Source organism: Balaenoptera acutorostrata, chromosome 3 (assembly GCF_949987535.1).
Source record: "Balaenoptera acutorostrata chromosome 3, mBalAcu1.1, whole genome shotgun sequence".
NCBI classification, from domain to species: Eukaryota; Metazoa; Chordata; class Mammalia; order Artiodactyla; family Balaenopteridae; genus Balaenoptera; species Balaenoptera acutorostrata.
Genome location: NC_080066.1, coordinates 68667829 through 68689737, shown reverse-complemented (window position 1 = coordinate 68689737; position 21909 = coordinate 68667829). Strand labels below are relative to the sequence as shown.

General features: G+C 43.6%; 1 long non-coding RNA gene across 1 annotated transcript in view; it reads left to right on the top strand.

Annotated features, from left to right (window-relative positions):
- Positions 1-1432: 1432 nt before the first annotated feature.
- Positions 1433-21909, top strand: part of LOC130707650 (uncharacterized) — a 70025-nt gene continuing 49548 nt past the window's right edge. Inside the window, exon 1 of the long non-coding RNA XR_009007648.1 lies at positions 1433-1734. This is a non-coding gene — a long non-coding RNA (uncharacterized LOC130707650). The remainder of the gene's footprint in view (positions 1735-21909) is intronic.

Below are 21909 nucleotides of genomic sequence, written 5' to 3'. Positions count from 1 at the left end.
AACGTGGGACTTCCTTGACCACAGAAAGGCGATGCAAAGCTGTGCTCTGGCCAGGGACATGCTCCACCCACTCAGCCAGCACCCTCCATCTGCAGAGGCTGCTGCCATCACACAGAAACAAGCCCAGACCTGGGGCTCTTTTCTCCTGGCTGTGCCTCCAGTCCTGTGAGTAAATCTCCCCTCCCTGCTGCCCTGGCTGGCTGCTGGCAGGGGCTGCGCCTGAGGTCCCCTGCCTACCCAAGAGCCCTGGTTATTAGCTAGCTATTGCTGCATAACAAATTACCCCAAAGCTTAGCAGCTTAAAACAACAAACACTGATTGTCTCCCAGTTTCCGATGGACAGGAATCTGGGAGCAGCTTAGCTGGGTGGCTCTGCTCCGGCCTCTCATGAAGTTGCAGTCAAGCTGTCAGCCTGGGCTGCAGACATTGGAAGTCTTGCCTGGGGCTGGAGGACCAGCTTCTTATCTCACTCATGTTGCTGTTGGCAAGAGGCCTCAGCTCCGCAGAGCTGCTCATGACATGGCAGCTGGCTATCCCCAGAGTAAGTGATGGGAGAGAGAGAGACACCCCAAGCTGCAGTGTCTTTTAGAACCGAATCTTGTACGTGGCACACCTCACTTCTGCCATATTCCATTGTTCACACACCGTTGTTCACGAAACCCTGGCACCAAGTGGGAGGAGGCCACACAAGGTGTGAACAGCAGGAGGTGGGTCCTCGGGGCCATGTTGGAGGGAGGCCACCACAGCACCCACTCCAAGAGGATTTGAAGTCAGAAAAGGGGGGCAGGGGAGGAGTGCGATTCAGAGTTAAAGAGAAGTTAGAACGGTGCATGGTGACAATAGTACTTAAATGATCTAGACAATCACCCAAGAGACTTTGATTTTAGTAACCTGATTGGATCACAGAGCCCCTAGCACTGGGCTAACATTTTGGCAGGAACAGGATGAAGAGCGTGATTCTGCTTGGAGCCGCTGGAGGGTGGCGGTGTTTAGGGACTAGCACAAACAACATCTGCAGCTTTGAGAACAAACGGAGCTCGTACCTGAGACTCCTCGGTGGGGCGGGGTCGGCCATCCCTGGGCGGCACACGAAGCTGGGGGCTACTTGCTCACGCGGCGACCCACTCACAGTGGCTCCAGGGAGGGTCTGAGGAAAAGACAAGTCTCCTCGCCGAGGGGAAGCTTTTGAGCTCCGCCTTGAGGGAAGGGAAGGATTCTGTCAGAGACAGGACGTCAGCGCGGGAGGAACCGCGGAAGGAACCGCGGAAGGGAGGAACCGCGGAAGGGAGGAACCGCGGAAGGGAGGAACCGCGGAAGGGAGGAATCGCGGAAGGGAGGAATCGCGGAAGGAAAGGATTGCAGAACCGGAAACAGCAGGGCGGCTTTCCGGAAGCCATCCGCCGTCCTCGCGGCCGAACAGACAGCCTCTCGTCTTACCCCCTTAGTGCAATTTTCTCCATTTCACCCCCACCGAATTTTAGGCTTCTGTGGATTGCCAGCAGGGGATTTTATTTCTCTTTCCGGGTAGATGTTAATGTCTGCTCCGAGCCTCTGGAGCCGGTCCAGACGTCAGCGGTTCCGCCCGAACCCGCATCTAGCTCACTCTCCTGAACCCCGTCTCACCACCCGCTCCTCTTCATCTTCATTGACCCCACACCTGGCCTGCTTCTGCTGCAAACGCCATCCCCGAGGAAGCAGAGGGAGCCAGCCAGCAAATTCCTAAAGCGTTAACAGGTTGGTTTTCATCAACGACTGGAAAGTTCTGGACAGCCAGACACGTCTCATTGGGGTAATGATATTTGCAGGCCCCAAGGCCTGTGTTTCAGCTCCTGTGTACGGCAGCTCTCGGCCTTCCGACAGCCATCGCTTTGGGGTCCCAGAATCCCCCAGCATCCTCCTCTGCCTTCTGTGCTTGGGGCTCCCTGGGTACAATTCCTGCCCTCCTACCTCATAAGACGGCTGAGCAAATGAGTCCATAAGACTTTATAAGTGTAATGGTCAGACAGCACTGTCCCAACTGTTTGTAGGAGTTTGTGCTTCTTTGGTTCAAGGTTCCCCATAATCTGTTTTTTTCCTTTGTACAGAATTCATTTCAGGCCACCCCCTCAGCACCTCACACCAAGTAATTAAAAGGGGGTGGTGCTTTTAGACCTAGAGGAATAATCAGTTCCTGTCTGTGATTACTGTTCCTTTATTGACATTTGCGTGCCCTGGAGGAGTTCCAGATCCCCTTACGTAAACCCATGTAGCAAGTGAACATGGGGCCAGGTCAGCTTCTCCCTTGTTTTGAACTCCCACAGGTGACGTCAACAAGGGCAACTCATGGTTTCTAAATAACAGCCAGGGCAAAGGGTTTGCTTTTCACCACTTTTCCCTCCCACCTCGTCCCGCCCACCCCACCTCTGACACTGGTGAGGAAGCTCTCAGATGAGGAGTCAGATGACTTTCAGGGTGCTGGGCGTGTGGCATTTCCCCTCCCCCCGAAGAGTGAGTCTGTGCAGCTGGGATAATTGGAACCGGGCCTGCAGCATTGACTGCAGCCTCCAAGTGTGTTTGCAGGTGGGCCAATTTGGGGATAAGTGTACAGCACTCACCTTCACATCTGCTCCTGGATTATTGCCAGGCAGAACTGGTGTGAAGCCACAGGAGTGACTCTGACCACTGCTGTCCATTTCTTTCAAACTAAGACTTCCCTATGGTGCTAAATGGGAGTAATTGCCAGACACAGTCACATCCAGGCAGGCTACTAAGGCAAGAGGGAGCAAGCAGGTACAGTCGGAGCAGGGATCTACTTACTCATTACGGGGGCATTCGCTCATTCAAAAAATATTTTGTGTACTGTGTGCCAGGCCCTGGGGATGGAGTGGTGAGTATGACTGCTATGGTCTTGTTCTCACAGCACTTGCGGTCTGGTAGGGGAGTAGGGAGGTGGACCGGCAATCATAATACAGTGGACAAGTGCTGCTTGTGCAATGGGAGCCTGTGACATGGCACTGCTATGGGTTGAATTGTGTCCCCCACCAAAAGGTATGCTGAAGTCCTAACCCCCAGTACCTGTGAATGTGACCTTAGTTAGGAATAGAGTCTTTGTAGGTATAATCAAGTAAAGATGAAGTCATTAGGATGGGCCTTCATCCATTTTGACTGGTGTCCTTATAAGAAGAGAAGAGACACAGACACAGGGACACTCAGGGAGAAGGCCATGTGATGAGGAGGCAGAGATTGGAGTGATGCTTCTACAAATCAAGAATTGAAGCAACATCAGAAGTTAAGAGAAAGACATGGAACAGATTCTCCTCTAGAGCTTTCAGAGAGAGCATGGCCCTGGTGACACCTTGATCTTGAACTTCAAGCCTGCAGAGCTGTGAAAGAATAAATTTCTGTTCTTTAAAGCCACCCAGCTTGTGGTACTTTGTTACAACAGCCGTAAGAAACATATAGGCATCAAACCATCCCAAGCCTTCTAAGAGGGACATAGTACCAGTGACATACACTCTCTCAGCACTCCACACTTCTTCAGAGTGCTTTTCTATAAAGCCTAAATTATAGAGACTTGAGAGAATTACTCTGATTCATGGAATTCCAACATCATCTGTCCATGCAAAGTCGCTGTGGTAGGCAAATTAGTGGTCCCTCAAAGATGCCCGAGTACTAGTCTCAGGGACCTTTGAATATGTTATCTTACATGGCAAAACAGACTTTGCAGATGTGATTAAGAAAAGGATCTTGAGCCAGAGGGACTGTCCTGGATTATCTGGGTGGGCTCCATGTTATCACAAGGGTCCACATGAAAGGGAAGCGGGAGGGTTAGCGTCAGAAAAAACAACGTGATGAAAAAACAACGTGATGATGGAAGCAGAGTGAGTGAAGGAGATGAAAAGATGCTACACTGCTGGCTCCAAAGATAGAGGAAGGGGCCATGAGCCAAGGAGTGCAGGCAACCTCTAGAAGGAAAGGCAAAGGAAAGGACATGGTGCTAGCCTGGAGCCTCCAGAAGGAACCAGCCCTCCTGACTTTAGCCCAGTGAGACTGATCCTGGACTTCTGACCTCCGGCACTGTAAGATAACACATTTGTGTTGTAAGCCACTGGGTTTGTAGAAATGTGTACCAGTAATAGAAACTAATACAACCCCTGTCTTGTTTTATTTTACTTTTTGCTTTCATCCCCCAACTGGTCTAGTTCCCTTCCTCACATTGGCCCCCACTCCAAAGTATGTAATATATGTCTTTAGATATGTGTGTATCTTGGGGAAATATGTAGTGCTCTTTATGTGTATTTGCTTTTAATTTACATAAATGTTAATGTGGTTTAGCTGTCTACTTCCTTGCATTTTTTCTGTCAATGCTACGTTTTTTAAGACCTACCCCTAATTGCTGTATGTACATGCGGTGTACACAGGCTCCACCTGTGGCACAGGTTCCACAGTGCATATCAGCAGCAGTGGACTTAGAATGCTAGGATTTCTGCTGATACTCTGCTGCCGCCAGCATTTCTGGGGTGATTATCCTTCCCTGTCTTCTCCATAGGCCTGTGGGAGAGTCTCTCTGGATTGTATACCTGTGGTGGGCTTGTACTGCACAAAATTCATTCACTAAGTATGACCAGGTCACTCTTCAGAATAGATGCTCCCACCTAAGTAAGTTCTGCTCCCCCACTTCTCCAACCTTCTAATTTTTGTCAGGATTATGGGTGATAGTATACAGCTTTCTAATTTTTGTCAGGATTATGGGTATCAGGGGGCATGTCGTAGTTGTCTGAATTTGCATTTCTCTAAGGGCCATGAGCTTGTGTTTCCCTTCATATACTTCTTAGCCATTTGGCATTTTCCTTCTGCAAGTTGCTTTTTTATCTCCTTTGACAATTTATCGATTGGCATTGGGTTGTGTGTCTTAACTTGTTGATTTGCAAGAATTCCTTATGTATCTTTTACATCCATACTCCATTTTAGTCATTGAAAATATTTTCTCTCAGGTTATCATTTGTTTAACTTTGTACATTGTGTTTTTTATTGAACAAAAATTGTTAATGTTGATGTAGACATATCATCATTTTTCCCTTTTAAGGTTTGTACCATTGGGGCCACATAAGAAGCCCCAGACGAGGCTTTTCTTCTAGTATGTCTTCTATAAGTTGTTTAAATTTACCTTTTACATCCAGCTGGTGTTTACCTTTGTTATAAAGTTTTACAATTTGATTCACAAACGTCTTATTTATTCACTTGGTTAATCCTCACATGATTTATAGATTTGTTGCTATGGTGAATAGAAGTTTATTTTCTACTATATTTTCTAATTGTTGGTTGGTATTTTAGAGGAATGCTAATGAGTTTTGTAGGTTGATCTTATATCCAGCCATCTTGTGAAACTATGTATTTTAGTTCTATTAGTTTACCTGCTCGATGGTAGTTTTTGTTTGTAGATAATCATATTCTCTATCACTGATAGTTTCATCTCTTCCATTACAATAGTTATATTATAATCCTCATTTCTTTTTCTTATTATATTGCATTGACCAGGCCCTCCAGTACTATATTGAATAATGGTAGTCAGCACTGTCTTGTACCTTAACAAAAGAAGAATGTATCTAAACTTTTAAAAAAATTATCATAAAGTATATTTGCTGTAGGATTTTAGTAGAGAATCTTTTTAGAGTTAAAAAAAAATCCTTCTATTTTTAGGCTCTAAGACTTTTTATCGTAAAGAGTCATGACCTTTTCAAACAATTTCTATGTGCCTGTTGAGACACATGTGATTTTTATCTCTTAGTTTATTAATGTGTGAGGTACATGGATAGATTTCCTGATACCGGACCATCCTTACATTCCTGGGATAAACCTTTCTCAGTCATGATGTGCTATTTTAAAAATAATATTACTAATGTTTTATGAAGAACTACAGCTATGGCAATGAGTGAAATAGTCTGTAATTTTCTTGTAATGTCCTTATAAAGTTTTTTTTTTTTTTTTTTTTTTATGTATGTATGTATGTATGTATGGCTGTGTTGGGTCTTCGTTTCTGTGCGAGGGCTTTCTCTAGTTGTGGCAAGCGGGGGCCACTCTTCATAGCGGTGCGGGGGCCACTCTTCATTGCGGTGCGCAGGCCTCTCACTATCGCGGCCTCTGGTTGCCGAGCACAGGCTCCAGACGCGCAGGCTCAGTAGTTGTGGCTCACGGGCCCAGTTGCTCCGCGGCATGTGGGATCTTCCCAGACCAGGGCTCGAACCCACGTCCCCTGCATTGGCAGGCAGATTCTCAACCACTGCGCCACCAGGGAAGCCCCCTTATAAAGTTTTGAAAGCAGGGTTACAGTGCCCTCGTAAAAGAGTTAGGCAGGTTTCTCTCTTTCTGTTAGGATTTCTACTAGGGTGGACTCAAGTGCTGCCCAGCCTGGAGGAGGTAGCTGAGACCATCTCACCATGTGTTTTCCTCACATCAAGGTTCTTCCTCAGAGAATACGGGTTACATACGTGTTTGTAGAGATGACCATGCCCCCCCGCTCCCCAACCTAATGGGGGGTCTAAGTGTTGTACAGTGAAGATTCACTTGCCCTCTTATTTGTATGTCCAGTGACACATGCTCTAGATTAGGCTATTGTAGGGTCAGGCTGGCCCAGGGTTAGGGGTTAGTAATCAGGGGTCAGTCTGTGATCAGTGAGTGGTTAGTTCATGGCAGTTAAGGGCGGCCCTTGAGGGCTGGGGTCAAGTATGGGTCATTCTCAGAGGCAGTCTGTAGTCGGTCTCTAGGTGGAATAACACCATGGCTGGGTTCAAGGTCAGCCTGTGACTGAGGTTTGGAGCCAGTCTGTGCCTGGTTTAAGGGTCTGTGTGTGGCCAGGGTTGAGGTCAGTCCTGGCTAGGGTTAGACATCAGTGTGTGGCTGGACCATGGACCAGAGCACAGCTCATGTGGGGCGTGAGGCTGGCCTTGACCCCATGAGCAGCTCTCACTACCCTGTACACTGCAGAGAGGTCCAGGCTGGATGCCTTTGGCCAAACATCCTCTGTTCTGGGCATCTGTACAGCATGTGCTCCAGCCAGATCCTCCTTAGCAACCTGGGCCACGGCACATCTTGGCTCTGCCCCTTCACAGGGTCTCCACTCAGCCCTGGGGATGGTGTGTCACTCTGCTCCCAACATAGGTGGCGCCGCTGCAGGAGATGGCACTGCCCTACTCCCCCAGGCCAGGTCTCCCCAGTCCACTGACCACAGAGAAGCTGGAGGCTAACCTAGGTAGAGAGGAGTGGGCTGTGGAGGAAAACGTGGCTGCTTAAGGCAAGCCTGAAGGTGCCCCATCGTGCCACCCAGTGGCACTGCTATGTGGGGGAAAGGACCTGGGTTCAAGCCCTGCTCTCCCACCATGGAGTGAGCAATCCTGGGTAAGCCATCGCTCTCTTTCTTGTTTGTACAATGGGAATCAGAATTTCTGTGAGGATGAAACGCGGTAGAATGTTAAAACTCATTGTGAAAACTGTAAAGTGCTATTACAAAGTAGGGGGTGCTGGTGGTGGTGATGATGGTGACAATGATGAGGAGTGATAGCTGCGATTCTCCTGGGGTCTCCTGATGGGGCACAGGGCGTTTTCTCCTGCAAATACAGAGAGATGAGCACCAGCTCTGGAGTCACCCTGTCTTCAGTTCCAGGCTCAACCTCTTACTAGACGTGTGTCCACGGGCAGGTCATGTTACTTCTCTGAGCCTCATCATCTGTAAAAGGGAACACTTGGAATAGCCAGCACTGTTAGAGTATTTATTATGTGCTAAGTGCTTTACGTGGAATAACTCATTTAAACCCTCACAGCATTGTGCAGATGTGGTTGCTGAGGCACAGAAAGGTCAAGTAAGCTGTCCAAAGTCACACTGTAAATCCAGAGTCACACCCTGGCCAGAGGGCCCCTGTGTCCTCACTCAGAACTGCCACGCTCCGCTGACCCTCTAGGTGCACCCTATACCCTCCCTCCCAGGGCCATCCTGGGAGTGAGCGCTAACGCAGAGAAAGCTCCTCAGCCAGTGTCTGGCACAGAGTGTAAGCTCACTAGATGGCAGCTTTTTGTGTATTAGTAGTATGTAAGCCTAAAGATCCCAGGGACCCAAAGGTTTCTAGTACCGTTTCTGTGCCCAAGCCCTCTGTCCTGAAACCGGCAGAGTAGCCATCCACGTTTGGCTGAGCCCTGCCCCACGTGATTTCATTTGATCCTCATGCCCCCTGCCCCCCACCCCGGGAGGTGTGTTAACCAGGAGCTGGGATGTGCTGAGACACAAATAACCCCCTAATCTCAGTGACTCTTCACAGCAAAGGCTTTCTTCTCCCTCACAGCAGAATCCAGTGCAGGTTGGGTGGTTCGTTCTGTGTCATGACTCCTCCATCCTGGAGCTACACCATCTCCATCTCCTCTGAGGGAGAAGATCGGGCTGCAGGAACACATGGATGTTTTTAAGACTCAGGGCTGGGATACCTTGCGTCACTTCCACCTATATTCCATCAGGAAGAACTCAGTTCTAGGCCCTCAATCTAACAGCAAGGGAGCTGGGAAATATAGTTCTACTGTGAGCTCAGGAAGAAGACATGGTAGTGTGAACGTAGAGCATTGTCTCAGCCACAGAAGGTACTATTATCCCCATTATACAGATGAGGAGACTGAGACTTGAAGATGATGTAATTTATCCCAGGTCGCATGACTCAAGGATCTTTGACTCCTTGAGTTAGGACTTGTGCCTCAGTGTAGAAGGTGTGCCTCCCCCCTCCCTTCTCCAGCATCATTCTCCTTTGTCTGCATCCCAGCATGATGACAAAGCTGATAGCAACAGTTGACCTAGTGCTTGCTATTCACCAGGCACGTGCTAAGTTTTCAGATACCTCCTTTCCTTTCATCATCATGACAACCTTTCAAAGTGTGTGTGGGGGGGTCTATTCAGGCTAAATGCTCCCAGGAGATAATGTTACCAGGAGAGAAGAGGAAGCTGAGGCTCCGAGTGTGGGAGTGACTTGCCAGTGAGTGGTTGGACTGAGCCTCACTCCCAGGCCTCCCTGGCTCCAAGCCTGCGCTCCTCACTGCTGTGCTACACTGAAACTTGGCCAGCCTGGGGGTCATACATCTGACTCCTCACCTTATGTGGCCTGCCAGAAACACTTTTGCGTTACTTTGGACTCACCAAGCATTCTCATTGGGAGAAAATGAAAACTCCCACCACGTCTACCTTTTTGGGGGGCAGTTGAGGATCAAATGAATGGAAGAATATATTTAAAAGGTCGAATTGTTCCATAAGTGGAAGAGATTTTTAATATCCTCCAAACTCTGCTTTTCTCTACTTCTTCCTGATTTCCTCCGTCCTCCTCAGTAATAGAGTTGGGACAAAAGTGGTGATTATCTGAGGGACACAAGCAGGGTCTGTCTCTTGGCAAGGCCTTTCCTCCTAGGGCTTTTCCAGTTTTCAGGCTGTTCCCAACGACCCCGAGAAGACTGCCACCGTTTCCCTCGGCAGGGATGGAAATAATTCGCTCCTTTCTTCCTATTTGGACAGTCATGCTTCGTTGGGCTCTTAAATATGATCTTTGTTTGCAGTACATTTTCAACCCCTTACAGGTTCTATTTTTACTTCTCTTGCTAGAGGAACTCTGGGGAAGGGGATCCAGCACAAAGGGCCCTAATTAATTTCCCCCGCCTTTAAATAGTTTTTCAAAGTATGTGTTTGAAAAGGACATTAAAAAAAGAAAATTCCATGACTCTGGAGGCAGATTCCAACATATTTCTCACCGCTTTCCACTTGGAAAGCACCCTCCCCTGCCAGCGGTGGCCTGGCTCGCATGTTCTGTTTTGCAGCTGGTAGCGCTTCTCCTCCTCTCCGCAAAGGACGGACCGCCTTCTCCATCCATCTCTCAGACAGCTGAGGGCCAGTCTCTCAGGCCACAAGCCGCCTTCGGTTTCAGAGTCTGAGGGCCCAGGGAGGAGATGGGGCTGGCTAAGGGCCGGGCAGAGGCAAAGGGAGCCTCCAAGAGCCAGAATCACAGAACTGGGCCTTTGGAAAAACCATTAAGGCAGATTCCTTTGCCCTGAATCCCCATTCCCAGAAGGGCCATGCAGCCAAACCATACATGTTGGACAGTGATTTATTATCAATCTGGCTGTCCCGGCTTTGAAATGACATTCCTCATACTGCCTGGGTCTTCCCAAAGCCATGGGGAGCCTGAACACACAATCCCAGGGTGACAGAGAAGCTTCTGTGATCTAGAACACGGGCTTGGAGGGAGGCAGTTTTGTTCTTTAGAGTGATTCTGGTTTTCACTTTTCTCACTGAAATTTGTTTCCAAAGAGCAGATGCTTTTTGAAAACACAGGAAAAGTTTCTCCCATTTCCAGCTTTCAGTTGCCAGCGTTAGGCTGCAGTTTCCTGGGATGAATCCTAAACCTAGGAAGGGAAGCAAGGGGCCTCCGAGATCAAGGGCCATCTCCAGCACTTGAGATTCTTGTGCCTGAATCCCACCACTAGTGCTGCATGCTTTAGGATTTTAGGCCCTATCCTTGGTAAAATGCAGATCCTCTTAGCCATCACGTGAAAGGTGTGGATGGCAGTGACCTAGGGACACTCCTCTCTGCCCTCCTCCGTTTCCCCTCTGCCGCTTCTCTCCTCCCCTGGCCTTGTTCCCTCCCTTCTGTCTTGCCCATTCCCACCCACACTCCATTTGCTGCTCCCTCCCAATTTCCTTGTTGTTGTTTTTCTCTTCTCCCTCATCTCTGGTCTCTCCTCCTGCCTTTGGCCTCTTCTCCCCTTGCTCCCAGGAAGCAGCGGCCAGGCCTTTATTTCTGTAGTGAGTTCAATCAGCAGCACCACAGTCTTGCTGCCAGAATTGGGACCATCTGAGCATGTGCTTCAGCTGCAGCTGGAGAAACACACTTTGGGCTGCTCTCCACCCGAGGGCTTCCCAGGGGCTCCCTGGTAACCCTGTGGTGACCTTTTCTGCTTCTTTCTGATGAAGTGGGGCGGGCGGGTGGCGGTGCCCTGGCTGAAGGAAAGAAAGGGCTTCTCTTCATAGCTGTAAACACTGAGAGGTCAAGGGGCCTATGTAGACACAGAGCAAACCAGATGTGCGAGGTCCCTCATTCAGCGCCCTGGGATGACCTCCAGTCTAGCAGGAGCCTGGGCAGGGCCTCTGTTCTCTGCTCACTGATTTCAGATGGCACGCCCAGGCTGTCCAGCTCCAGCCCAATCCTGCATGTACAGGAGCAAAGGCAGAGAGAACACACAGGGCGCCAGCGAGCCCCTCTCATTTGGGGAGCCCCTGACCGGGCCGTTCATCATGCATGTGCACAGGACCACTGCTGCAGGGCCACTTCTGCTGTGCCTGTCCCCTCCCCCACCTCACTCCAGGACAAAAGTATCCTGCAGAGGGCGCCCCAGGAGAACCCAGTCCCAGTAGCCTGCAGAGAGTGTGTCCAGGACAGACAAGGGCCCAGGAGATCTGACTTCAGAAAGTGTGCAAATGCACAGAAGCACACATCCATAAACGTGTGTGGTTGGAGTCCCAGAAGGAGAAAAATGAGGAAATGGGGCAAAAGCCATATTTGAAAAGACAACGGCCATGGATCTTCCAAAACCATCGGATGGGTTAATTCTATATTGTTAATTTAATTTAATTTAATTTTCTAGCTTCATTGAGATATATTTGACATATAATGTATAAGTTTAAGGTGTACAACTTGTTGATTTGATACATTTATATATTGCAAAATGATTACCAACATAGCTAACACCTGCATCATACCACATAATTACCATTTCTTTTTTGTGGTGAGAACATTTGAGATCCACTCTCTTAGCAACTTTCAAGTATACAACACACTATCGTTAACTTTAGTCAGCATGCTGTACATTAGAGCCCCAGAACTTATTCCTCTTATAACTAGAAGTTTGTACATTTGATCACCATCTCCTATTTTCCCCTGCCACCTACCCCTAGTAACCATTCTAGTCTGTTTCTATGAGTTTGGCTTTTTCAGATTCCACATGTAAGTGATATCATACAGTATATATCATTCTCTGTGTCACTTATTTCACTTAGCATAATACCTTCAAGTTCCATCCACGTTGTTGCAAATGGTAAATAGGTTTCCAACGTTAGGTAGGTCCTTCTTCCTCATGGCTGAATAACATTCCATTGTGTGTATATATGTACCACATCTTTATTCATTCATCCATTTGATGGACACTTAGGTTGTTTCCATATCTTGGCTATTGTGAATAATATTAATTTTGTTTAAACCCCAAAGACCTAGGCAATCTGGTTTTACAGGCTGTACTCTTAATCACTCTGCAGTGTGGCCTATGTTAATTCATTATGAATATTTATCCTTTCATTACTGATGTTGGTAATTTGTGCCCTCTCTTTGTTCCTTGATTAGTCTTTCTAGAGGTTTATCAATTTCATTAGTCTTTACAACAACAAACTTTGTTGATTTTCTTTTATTGTTTATATTCTATTTCACTAATATCTGCTTTTATATCTATTATTTCCTTCTACTATTTCCTTTGGCTATAATTTGTTATTCATTTTCTAATTTCTTGAGATGGATACTTACATAAATGATTTTCAGCTCTTCTTCTAATATAGGCATTTAAGGTTATAAACTTTCCTCTAAGTACAGCTTTAGCTTTATAAGTTTTGATAGGTCATATTTATCATATTATTCAGTTCACACTGCTTTCTAATTTCTATTGTGATTTTTTTGGTCCATGTATTATATGAAGCATAATGATTAATTTTCAAACATCTGGGAGTTTTCCAGTTATCTTTTTTTTAATTTATTTTTTTATTTAGTCCACTACAGTCAAAGAATATACTTTGAATCATTTCTGCCACTTGAAATTTGTTGAGATTTGCTTTATGGTCTAGCATGTGGTCAGTGTTGGTACATGTTTCAGGTACACTTGAAATTAATTTGTTTTCTGTTGATGTTAGGTGCAGGTTCTGTGTATGCCAATTAGGTGAATTTAGTCAATTGCGTTTTTCAGATCTATATCCTTATAGATTTTTTGTTGTTGTTTGTTTCATCAGTTACAAAGAGATATGTTAGAGCCTCTCCTTATAATTGTGATTTTGTCTATTTTTCCTGTGAGTTCTGTTAATTTTTGCTTTACATATTTTGAAGCTATGCCATTAGGTTCATAAGAATTTAGGATAATTGAGTCATCCTGATGGATTGGCACTTTAATCATTATAGAATATCTCTCTGACGCTAGAAATGCTTCTTACCTTAATCTCTACTTTCTCTTGGCCACTGTTTGCATAGTATATTTTCTTCTGTCCCTTCAGCTTCACTGTGCCCTCATTTTAGGTTGAACCATATGAAGCTGCCATTTTTGTAAGTCAAAAAATGGTTGAATATTGGCCTTTTCATATGTTTCAACTTAATATTTAAGACGAGTCTCTTGTAAGACACATATATTTTTTAAAAATCTAGTCTGAAAATCTATGTCTTTTAAATGGAGTATTTATTCCATGCCCCGTATGTCTCTTACTTCTTTTCAGTATTTTCCTTTTTTACATTTAATTGGAGTATTTCGTTGTTTGGCTGACACATTTGGTTGTATATTTTCCATCCTTACTATTTGTTTTCTATTTTTCCTACCTGTTTTATGTTCCTTTTTCTTTTGCAATAATAAAATACATTTCATTATTCCATTTACCCGTTATCTTGTCAGTTTGACATTCTTTTACTATTACTTTAGAGATTGCCTTAGATTATTTAACTTATTAGAGTCTAATAGAAAGTAGTCCTTTCGTAAATTCTTAGGCAGTGCTAGACGCTTAGAACACAAACTCCATTTACTCCTTTTTGTGTTATTGTCATGCACTGCAAGTCTATATGTATGTGAAACTTCATATTACATTATCTTATGTCGATATTCATTTAGACTTACCCACACATTTACCCTTTCTGTTGTTCTTCATTCCTTCCTGCATGTCCTTTTTTCCCCATCTGGGATCATTTTACTTCTGCCTGAAGAACACACTTTAGTGGGGTTTTTTAGTGCTGGTCTACTGGTGCTGAATTCTCTTGGTTCTTGTCTGTGTAGAAATAACTTTATTTTGCCTACACTTTTGGAAGATTTTTTTCCACTGGGTATAGAATTCTAGGTTTTTATAATTATTATTATTATTTTAGCAGTTTGAAGAAATCATTGTATTTTTTTCTGGCTTTCATCTTATTATTCTGCTTTTGAAGGTATGCATCTTTTTACTCCGAGCACTTTTAAGAATATTCTCTTTTTCTTTGGTGTTTAGAGATTCACTGTGATGTTCCTAGGTGAGATTTTCTTCGTATTTATCCTGCTTGGACTCTGTAGCACTTCCTGAATCTCTAGCTTGATGTCTTGTCATTGTTGGAACATTCTTGGTCATTATTTCTTTAAATACCACTACTTCTCTATTCTTCTCTCTTCCCCCTTCCAGGGCTTCAATTATATGCGTATTTGGATGTATATTTAAACATTCCACCATATCCCATATGTGTCTTGTTTTCAGTACTTTTGTTTGTTTGTTTTGGACTTCAGACTGGATATTTTCTAATGACTTAAGTACAATTTAACTAATCCTCTTCAGCTGTTTCAATCTGCTATTGCATCATCTTTTGAACTCTTAATACCATGAATTACATAATTTTTCAGTTTTAGAATTTCTGTTTGATTTTTAAATATAGATTATAGTTCTCAACTAAAATTCTCCATCCTGTTCCTTCTTTTTCTGAACATTAATCAGAGTTATTTGAAAGTTAGGGTCTCATAACTCTAATATCTAGGCTCTCTGTGGGTTTGTTTTTCCTGTCCGTTTTTCTTGTCCGTTTCTTCTCTTGGCCCTGTGACTTGGTACACCTAGTATTTTTGATTCAGTACTGGTAAGCTTATATTTAAATTTGTGGAGGCTTTGGATGATGTCACCTTCTTCTGTAGAGGATTCACCCTGTCCTCTGGCAAGCAGCTGGAGTAGGGGCCACTGGTCTACTTCAGTTCAATCGAAGGCTGAATGACCTGAGGCCTGGTTTCAGTCTTTGTAAGAGTCAGTCTTCCTCTGGTTAATCTTTCACACAGTAGCCCTCCATGGGTCCCAGCTGAGAACCTGGGGTAATTCTTGGGTCCTTCATCCTTGGCAAACCCTAAATTCAGATTTTTGTCTCCCAGGGACCATGGAACTTTTCAGCCACCTTTTGCTTGGCTTCTTAGCTCCTTACCCTACATAGCTAAGACTTGGCAAGTATCTCAAGGAGAAAAATGCCAACTGCCAGGCTCACTTCTCTGTGCCTCCATTGTCTCTTAGATCTGACTCCTCAAATCCTGGCTGCCTTGGAAGCCCAGAACTGTGGCTTTTATTTTTCTGCTCTGTGAGATAGCCTAAGCTCTGCTGGCTTCTCTGCTTCTTTGTGGGTAACCTCTGCCAGGCCCCTCAGCTTCTCACCCTATACCAGACATCCCAAGGGGAAAAGTGATGAACAAATGGTCATATCTTTCAAAGGGCTTTCTTTTTTTCTCCAAAATCTTGGCCCCTTGAATAGTGACTGCCTTGGGAGTCCTGCAACGGTTCAAACAGACTTTTTAAAAAAATTTATCCAGCTTTTCCAGTTGATCTCAATGAAAACTGTAATCTGACACAAGCTATTCCATCATAACCCAAAGTGGATCCCTACCTTTTCATCTTTTAAAATCTTGTTTTACTAATTTTCAAGTTAATTGAAACTATTGTTTACCCTGATCCCTTTTTGCTGTTCTATGAGGGCATAAACAAATAAATCATACTTTCATATACTTTTTGCTGAGTTGTCTTAGGCTTATCTCCCCAATCACATTCTAATAAATGAACTTCACAATTTTATTGCATTTATATTTTATAAACTGACAACCTAAGCATTATTTTCTTTGAACCTCACCCCAATCCTATAAATAGAAAGAATTTTTTTCCTATTTTGAAAATCATGACGTGGAATCTCATTAAAATTCATTTAGCAAAGAAGTTAAATGAATTCTTGAATGAATGTTGCTAATTAAACAGAGGAATCTTAAGTAAAATTTAGTTATCCTAGCTCGAAGCCTAGCAGCCATTCGTGCTTCTTTTTTGTTGTAGGCTCCCTGAAGCCAGAACTTCTTCTGAATATTCCATCAGGCTCACCAAAGGTCTGAGTGCACAGCAGATGCTCTGGGAATGCTTGCTGAATTGATTTATATTGTGTTGCAGCAGCTGATCAGAGGTGGAGGCTCCCAGCCTGACACTGGCCCTTAACTATTGCATCAGACTGTATTTTAAAAGGAACAGAGAATAATAAATTCTGGTGCCAAAAGAAACCCACAGGAATTTATGAGAAATACAGCATAAATTCACTGAAACTCTGACTCAGTATCTTGTTCTCCTCTGTCTTTTATTTAGGCACATCTGGGTATAACTAAATCAGATAAATCTGCCCCTCTCAGGCAGCAAACCCAGCAAAAAATCCCCACTAAAACCAAAAAGTAAAGCAAACTGACATCATTTAACAGTTAATGGGGACTGTTATGGTCTAAAGTGATAGGCATATAAATTCAAGCCATTTCTGAAATAAGTCATTCAAAATTTAGGGAGTGGGGAAAATACAACCTTTATTTTCAAAGTCAATTCTGAAGCATTTGAAAAGAAAAGAGCAGTGAAACATTGCTGAAAAAGTCAGGAAGGACTACAGATGTTTTAAAACAGATTACTGGTGAGCTTGTCAAAATTTGGAAAAGGATAGCGTCCCCTCATTCTGAGTCACAGAAGGATTCAACAAAGCTTTGTGAGTTACCAAGCTGGGAGTAACTCAACTCTTCTTTTTTTAAAATTTATTTATTTATTTATTTATTTTTTGGCTGCGTTGAGTCTTCGTTGCTGCACACAGGCTTTCTCTAGTTGTGGCGAGCGGGGGCTACTCTTCATCGTGGTGTGCGGGCTTCTCATTGTGGTGGCTTTTCTTGTTGCAGAGCACGGGCTCTAGGCGTGCGGGCTTCAGTAGTTGTGGCATGAGGGCTCAGTAGTTGTGGCATGAGGGCTCAGTAGTTGTGGCTCACAGGCTCCAGAACGCAGGCTCAGTAGTTGTGGCACACGGGCTCAGTTGCTCCGCGGCATGTGGGATCTTCCCAGACCAGGGTTTTAACCCGTGTCCCCTACATTGGCAGGTGGACTCTTAACCACTGCGCCACCAGGGAAGTCGCAGTAACTCAACTCTTGGCAGAGTTTGGGGAAAATATTTTTCATTTGTTTAAAATTAGAAGTGTGATTTCTGTTACTTGTTCACTCAATGAAAATCTCCAAACTCCTGTATCAAATTTAGCCTAATTTACATCTGTCCCCGGCACAGAAACTGCAATCCATGAAGAGTGAAATTGTCAACATTGGTTATGTTGGGCTGCTGGGTAGAGAGTCAAATTTGCTGGATTTTAAAAATTATTTTAATCAACTTTATTGAGGTATTTTTATATATACATGTATATATACATGTGTATATGTGTGTATATAGTAAAATGAACCCATTTAAAGTGTACAGTGCAAAGAGTTTTAACAAATGTATACATCCATGTAAACAACATCAAAACAACACTTTGGCCTGACCTCCCTATCTGGCTCCCTCAGGCATGGTCCAGAGCAGCTCCCCAGTCATGCCCACAGCAGTGGGGCCCTGCACTGTACCCCAAGAAGAGCCTCCAGGCTCCAGTTTACCCAGTGACACTTCAGATGTGATCATGGACCTGCTGGTGCAGTCAGTGACCAAGAGCAGTCCTCGTGCCTTAGCTGTTCTGGAAGGCAAGCGTTCCCGTGGCAACCACAAGTCTTTGAGACGGACGTTGAAGAGTGGGCTCGCAGAGGACCTGGTACAGGCACTAGGACTGAGCAAGGATCCTGGCCTGGAAGTGTGAAGGTGCTGCCTCCACGATACCTATCTGGGCGCCAGCCTGCAGTGCAGGAGACTGTGGTGAGGAGGCACCAGAGCAGAATTCTGGGCCTCTTCCCAACTCGAGGGCCACTCAGTGCCCATGGCCAATGCCGTGAGCAGTATTAGCTGTGTGTGCCTGTGTGAGTGTGCATGTGCATGTATGAGCTCCCTGGACACATGGAGCACAATAAAGTTTTCCTAGCCAAAAAAAAAAAGATACTTTCTTCACCCCCAAAAGTATGCTTGTGCCATCTTCCAATCAGAGTGATTGACAACCAGCCCCAGGCAGCCACTGATCAGCTTTTTGTCACTATAGCATAGATTTGTTGTTTCTAGAATTTCTAGAGTTTCAAATGCGTGGAATCCTAAATATGTTTTCTTCTTTCACACAGCATAATTATTTTGAGATTCATCCATGTGGTTGCATGTATCAATAGCCATTCCCTTTTACTGTGAGTAATATTCCATTATATGTATGTCCCACAATTTATCCACTCACTAGTTTATGGACATTTTGGTTATATTTAGTTTTTGGCTTTTATTAAGCTGCTAACAAACATTTCTGTATGAGTCTTTCATGGACATATGTTTTCATATCTCTTGGGTAAATGCCTAGGAGCAGAATTGCTGGATCATATGATAAATGTCTGCTTAATAAAACTGTCAAAATTTTCTGAAAGGATTATATCATTTTACACTATCACCAACAATGCTCCACATCCTTCCAATTGTTAGAATTGTCAGTTTTTTAATGGGTAGGTGTGGGTATATAGTTATATCTCATTGTGGTTTTTAATTTTCATTTTCCTGGTGGCTAATGATGTTGGGCATCTTTTCATGTGCTTATTGGCCATTAATACATCATCTTTGGTGAAGTGTCTTTTCTAACCTACTGAACATTTTTAGTTGGTTTTTCTGTTATTGTAGAATTCTAAGGGTTCTTCACAGATTCAGGATATAAGTCCTCTGTCAGATGTATGTGAAGTGAATATTTTACCCCAGCCTGTGACCTGTCTTTTCATTTATTTAAGAAATTTTCAAAGAGCAGAAGTTTTTAATTTTGATAAAGATCATTATGAACTGAATTGTGTTCCCCCTGAAATTCATATGCTGAAGCCCTAAGCCCCAAGTGGCTGTATTTGGAGATAGGACCTTTAAAGTGATAATTAAGGTTAAATTATGTAATAAGGGTGGAGCCCTAATCCAATAGAGCTGGTGTCCTTATAGGAAGAGGAAGAGACATAGAGATGCTCAGATATAGAGAGAAGGTCATGTGAGGACACAGTGAAAAGGCAGCCATCTGCAAGCCAAGGAGAGAGACCTCAGTAAAAACCAGCCTGCTGGCACCTTGATCTTAGACTCCTAGTCTTCAGAACTGTGAGAAAACCAATTCCTGATGTTTCAGCCACCCAGTCTGTGGTATTCTGCTGTGGAAAGCCTAGCAGACTAATACAAAGACCAAGTTATCAATTTTTTTTTTTTTTTGGCTGTGTTGGGTCTTCATTGCTGTGCACAGGCTTTCTCTAGTTGTGGTGAGCGGGGGCTACTCTTCGTTGTGGTGTGCAGACTTCTCATTGCGGTGGCTTCTCTTGTTGTGGAGCATGGGCTCTAGGCGTGCGGTCTTCAGTAGTTGCAGTACGTGGGCTCAGTAGTTGAGGCATGCAGGCCCTAGAGCACATAGGCTTCAATAGTTGCGGCGCATGGGCTCAGTAGTTGCGGTGTGTGGGCTCTAGGGTGCGCAGGCTTCAGTAGTTGTGGCACACGGGCTCAGTAGTTATGGCTTGCGGGCTCTAGAGTGCAGGCTTAGTAGTTGTGGCACACGGGCTTAGTTGCTCTGCGACATGTGAAATCGTCCTGGACCAGGGATCGAACCTGTGTCCCCTGCATTGGCAGGCAGATTCTAACCACTGCACCACCAGGGAAGTCCCTATCAATTTTTTCTTTTGTGGTTTTTGCTTTTTCTTTCCTAGCTAAGAAATCCTTGCCTACCCCAAAGTCACAAAGATTTTCTCCCCTGTATTTTATGTAGGTTTTATAGTTTTATCTTTTACCATTAGGTATTTTACCTATTTTGAGTTAATTTTTATGTGTAATGTTCAGTAGGGATTGAGGATTTGTCTTCCCATATAGTCATCTAGATATTCCAGCACCATGTTTTAACAGACTGTCCTTTCCTTTTTTGAACTATGTCAAAAATAATTGACCATCTATCTGAGTTATTTTTGACTCTTTATTCTGTTCCATTGATCTATATGACTACCTTGATGCCATTACCACACTCTCTTGATAACTGTAGCTTTATAGTAAGTACTAAAATCAGGTAATATAGGTCCTCCAACTTTTTTTCCAGAATCGTTTCAGCCGTCCTAAGTCTTTTGCATTTTCATGTAAATTTTAGAATAAGCTTCTCAATCTCAAAAAAAGGCCTTCTGGGATTCATTGGGATTGCCTTGAATCTATTGGCCAAAGTGGAGTGGATTAACATCTTAACAGTATTCTAAACCATGAACATAATACAGCTCTCCATTTATTTTGGCCTTATTAAATTTCTTCCAGAGATGCTTCATAGGTTTTAAAGTATAGGTCTTGCATATATTTTTGTCAAATTTATCCTTAAGTATTTCCTAAATGTATCCCTAAGTATTACTAAAGTAATACTACTTTCCAAAAAAGTATTATTTGATACTGCTGTAAATGGTGTTTTGTTAAATTTTGATTTCTAGTTGTTGTTGCTAGTAGAGAAAAGCAGTTGATTTTTGTGTACTGGCCTCGTCACCTTGCAAAAGTCACTTAATTATTCTGGTAGTTTTTTAAAAAAAGATTGCTTAGGATTTTCTATGCACAGAATCATGTCATCTATGAGTGAGGACAGTTTTACTTCATCCTTTCCAGTTCAGATGCCTTTTATTTCTTTTTCTCACCTTTTTGCCCTGAGTTGGATCTCTAGGACAATTTTGAGTAGAAGTGATAAAAGCAGACATTCATCTTGTTTCTCACATTAGAAGCAAAGCGTAGTCTTCCATAATTAACTGATCCTCTCTATCAAGTCAAGGAAGTTCCTTTCTATTCCTAGTTTATTGAGAATTTTTATCATAAATCGAATTTTCTCAGATAGTTTCTCTGTGTCTATTAAGATGGTTATATGGTTTTCATCCTTCATTTTACTTACATTGTGAATTTCATTAATTAATTTTTGAATATTAAAGCAACCTTGCATTCCTGAGATAAGCCTTACTTTTACATTGTGTATATCCCTTAAAATATCACTAGTTCTATTTGCTTATATTTTTAAAGGATTTTTGAATATATGTTCATGAGTGATACTGGTCTGTAGTTTTTCTTTTTCTGTGATGTCTTTGTATAGTTTTAGTGTCAGTGTATGATGGTCTCGTAAAGAGTTGGGACATAAAGAGTTCTCTCCTCCTTTTTTATGGAAGAGTTTGTTTAGAATTGGTATGATTGCTTTCTTAAATGTTGGTTGGAATTCACCAGTGAAGTCATCTGGATCTGGAATGTTTTAATTTAGGGAAAAGCTTTTAAATTATTTATTCAATTTCTTTGATGAAATATGTGTTGTGCTTGAGTTTCTGATTTCAGTTTCAATTTCAATTTTACTACTCAGTTGTTAGCAAAACCTATATGCAGAAGCAGAAGTAAGAAACCACACAAATGACTTAAACATTCATAAATTCAAGCAATTATTTCCTTTAAAATCTAAATGGCCAAAGCAAACTTAAAAGGTGGTACTGGGGTAGGAAACCTGAATTCCTGAATTAGTCAGCCTTTCTCTCTGCCTCAGTCACTATCAGATCCTCTGATCTGGCATTCCGGTGTTTTCTGGAGAGATGCAGTGAGCCCAGCACATGGGTTGCTCATTGGGAAGTGACAGATGATGATGGTGTGGTAGACTGGGGTTTTATTCCCTGACTCTCTGTGTGTGTCCTCATGGTGACTAATCAGGAGATACAGTATTTTTCCATATGCTTCC